The sequence below is a fragment of the Vicia villosa genome, linkage group LG4, assembly GCF_029867415.1.
Source record: "Vicia villosa cultivar HV-30 ecotype Madison, WI linkage group LG4, Vvil1.0, whole genome shotgun sequence".
Classification (NCBI taxonomy): Eukaryota; Viridiplantae; Streptophyta; class Magnoliopsida; order Fabales; family Fabaceae; genus Vicia; species Vicia villosa.
The window spans coordinates 77,508,557-77,512,802 of record NC_081183.1 but is presented as its reverse complement, the minus strand read 5'-3'; the positions used below and the strand labels follow the sequence as shown (position 1 = coordinate 77,512,802).

Sequence of the window (4,246 nt, the reverse complement as noted above, 5' to 3'; positions counted from 1 at the left end):
TGGCAATTTGTTCACCCCTATTCAAAGTACTTATAGAGATATTCTAACTCAGCAACAAAACTAGATGTAAAACAAGATGTATAACACTCTTAGATAAGAAATATAAAGATTTATTGCACGTAAAAAGAAAATTAAATTTGTATAAATTAAATTTTGTATAAATAAACTTTAATGTAAGAAATCAAAATAATTAATTATATAGAGGTCGATAAATTAGTATGCACCTCAACTCCTCTTTCCATTAGCTAAAAGTTTTCTATTAATTTTTTCATAATGAATAATCGACTTAGCTTGTATAGCTTGAAAGAGGCCAACAATATACTAGCTCCGGTTCAATTTATAAGAAAATTTATTTTTAAATACATTTAGTAAATAATATGTAATACCACTTTGTCATAAATTGAAATTAAAATATCAATATGGCATTTTTTTCTTACATGTTCGGCCAAGCTTTGGATGGAAAGGAGAAATTTTTTTTTCAGTTGGAGTTCGGCCCGGGGTTGGCCGACTTTGTACAGGTTTTTCTTTTGTATTATTTTTTTAATTATTAATTATTTTAATTGATTTTTTAATTATAATAATTGTTTTTTTAATATATTAAATGATTAAAATATAATAAAAAATTAAAAAATCACCATCATTTCAAATAGCGGACGTGGCAGTGGCTCTTCGTATAACACCTTCTTGTTGTTTTCTATCAAGACCAACAAAAGACATTCAAATGTAACATATTACTATGATAGACCCCTCCCTCTAACTTTGTCGGCAAAAGCAAAAGCATTCTCCAACTTTTCATTTTATATTTTATTTACTTAAATATTCAATCATGCTTATAGTTACTCCGTATATGTGAAAATGAAACCACATCATTTGAAAAATAAAATGATGGCTGTTTTTTTCAAAAGCAAGAAATTAAAACTTAAAACATTGTTAGAGTGACCATCACCCAACATACTTTATTTTTATTCATTAACTGCTCTCCACGTGCATAGTTTCTCTGACTTTATAATTTAATATTAATACTATTGAACATAAAAGTGATATAGTATATATTCTGCTAGCTAGTCACAAGATAAAATGATTCCACTTAAAAAAAGTTTGGTTTTCAGACATGGACTAGTACTAGTGATTCTTCACGAATATGTACTGAAAAGTTGGCACACACGGACGAATCCAACAAAAGGAATTTCACCAAAATGAATTAAAAGCCAAAGTATGTAAGGGTGTGTTCAGTATGTTAGTACTCCATTGTTTAGGTGGCTTTTTTAACGGTGAGTGTTGAAAATTGTTTAAAATTATTAATAAATTTGGGAGATACTAAAAGACTGCTCAACTTGAATAGGTAAGCATAGATATATCTCCTATTAACTTATAAATAAACCAAAATTTTGTTTAGAACATTTTAGAAAAAACAATTAAGCTTTTTTTTCTTCTAATATTCAAGTATTTAAACCTTGTTAAAGAAATTAAGGATTTGTTTGAATCGCAACTTGTCTTTATAAATATATTATTATCTTTAGTCATCCATCTATATGTCTCTAAACTTTATTATATTAAATTTGAATATTTTTATTAATGAATATTGTCACAAATTTATCAATTAAGATATATAGTATATTTTTTTATACAAGACGTATAAAGTATGTAATATCCCACATTAATCCAAGCAAGATTATATATGTATATGAAGTGCCAAGGAGGAGTTATGAATTTAATCCCTAATTTGAGAAGTGGTTAGTTGAAATGGAATGACTTTGGTTAGAAGCAAACCAAATGGCAAGGTGGTAATTATGACTTGGTTGGAGGGCATATTAGACTTTAGTCTTCATTGCATGAGCTTAAGACATTGTTTGGCTTACAAATCAGTTTTTGATAGTGGAAGAAGGAAGAGAGAAAGAAGAGAAGTTTATGTTCTCTCTCACAAACTCCATTTTCGCAACTCTTGGTACAACTCCACTAAAACGGTAATATCTCTCTGCTCGTAACTCCGATCGTAACGATTCTGGTCTCGTTGGAAAGCTAACGAAATTCTCTTCAATTTGCATATATGGTTCGCGTTCATAGCTTCTGTTTTAAAGGAGAAAATCAAGCTTGAAGTTGGGACATGCATGCTGAATGTGAAGAAGAATGGGTTACGGGTTTGGTGAGCTTGAAGGTGAAGTTTGTGTCAAGAAGGGAGTTCAATGGCAGCAAGAGCATCCTCATAACCTCTCTAAATCCATGGTGAGTCCTTAGATAATGACTTGGGGAATTTGCAGGTAAGGGTTATGATTGGGGCTTAGGGATTGTGAGATAATTGGTAAACATATGATGCTAAACATGTTAGTTTTTGTATTAATCCTTGCATGCTGATGATTTTGAACATATGTATGTTAGAAATTCGTTAGAAATTATATGTGTGGTGCTGGGAATTAATCAAAGTGTTTGGGACTGGTTTAGAACCCCTAAGAATGCAGAAAAACACATTCTGCTGTAGAGTAACTGGTTACGGGTATGTGGGTAACCGATTACGCTGTTAAAAATGCAATTCTGGGCTGTTTTTAGTGCCAATAATCGGTTACTGACTTTGGGTAATCGGTTACCCTGAGTGAAATGGAAAAAATAGGAAACTTCAGAAGTTCGTAACTTTTGCGTCGTAAGTCCGTTTCGCACAAACTTTATATCGTTGGAAAGCTAGCGACGTGTACTTTCTAATAAAATTGGTCCCCAAACCAGAATGTTTGATTTAATAATATTGGAACCCCACTTAGTGAACCATTGAATTAGTATGAGAACTTATGTCTTTACTAATTGATTAACAATTCTTTTGTTATGCATGGCATAGATTATCTATGGCTTATTATGAATGTGATATCTACACTTGAGAATGTTATGCTATATTGTATTATACGTGGAAATCTGTGGACACCGTCGTTTTGGTTAAACGATCGGAATTGATTGTATTGTATGTGATTTTGACGTCATGTCATATTTCCGTATGCTTGAATCGAAGTGGCCGGAGGGCTAGGTTGGGATGCTACTTCGACTATGTGGTCAATGAGTCTTCCCGGACCGTGCGGTCCAATGGAATAGCCCGATCATGTGTATTGTTCTATATGGTGTGCATCTGAGCTACAGTTGCAGTGTGCTCGTGAGGCCGTACGGGGCTCTTTACTCACTTGGCGTTAACACACTTGCGTGCTCGGTATGGTGGGGTTATGTGGCCATGTAGGCTAATACATAATGATGTAACTCACCTCTAGTAGAGTCATGTAGACTAAATACTAGGCTTTCGCCCGATGGGCTCATGCGTCAAGGTGGCGGTTTATACTCGACGTAACTCACTTGCGTGAAGAAGGTTAATGGGACAGTGACGCCAATTAGGCCAAGGTCATCTCGCGGCCATTTAGGGTTGTGCGAACCCGTTTAACCATCTTGCAATGTGCTTATACAAGTCCCTTGTTAATAGGCATGGGGTTACTCATCGAGGGTGCATTTATTCCATAATCTAGCCGAGGTATTATTACACTTCAGGATTCCCCGTATATGGATGCGGGTTTGCATACTTGTTTGTTATACAATGTGTATTTGTTTAAGGCAAGTCTAGTGGTGGACGAGTTACTTGGTTGCTCCGTCCTTGTACCGGATGTGAGGATAAACCCCGAATCAATGGTGGATTCGTTTTATGATGCATGTACCCTGTAGAACCGAGTGGATCCATAGGATAGGCGGACTCACTCAGATATAGTAATCTCACCCCAATCAACTTATCTTTTTCAGGTGCAGTTTAGTAGCTTTTGATAGATAGCAGGTTCGGATTGATGGCTTGAAGTGGTGTTGGCTCGAAGACCTCGTTGGTTTTGACATTCCGCTGTGCAAGATCCATTGAAGACTCATGTATTATGCTTCTTAGTAGAAGTTCATGTTGTATTTTATATGGATCAAATATTGTATCTTGACTTGTGTATGTACTCAATATCAATTTTAACGTTTCATGCATAATATACTAGTCAGTTATGTTTGGGGTGTTACAAAGTAAATTAACAAAATGGTTAGTAAGAAAAAACTGACTTAATATTTTTAAATTTTTTTAACTTAATATCAAAATAATTATATTATACAAATTATAATAATTTTTATATTAGACTTGAACATTTTTTTATAACAAATGTTGCCACAAATTTTTCAAAATTATATATATATACCTTTTATAAACAGCAAAGAACTTTATATGTTTGTGCCACAATTTTTTCAACTCCTTCTATTT

General features: G+C 33.6%; 1 long non-coding RNA gene across 1 annotated transcript; it reads left to right on the top strand.

The window, feature by feature from the left end:
* Nucleotides 1-1,884: 1,884 nt before the first annotated feature.
* LOC131599273 (uncharacterized) lies at nucleotides 1,885-4,013 on the top strand. Its single transcript, XR_009282687.1, has 3 exons — nucleotides 1,885-1,964; nucleotides 2,065-2,223; nucleotides 3,760-4,013. It is a non-coding gene; the product is annotated as an uncharacterized LOC131599273 (long non-coding RNA).
* The last annotated feature ends 233 nt before the right edge of the window (nucleotides 4,014-4,246 follow it).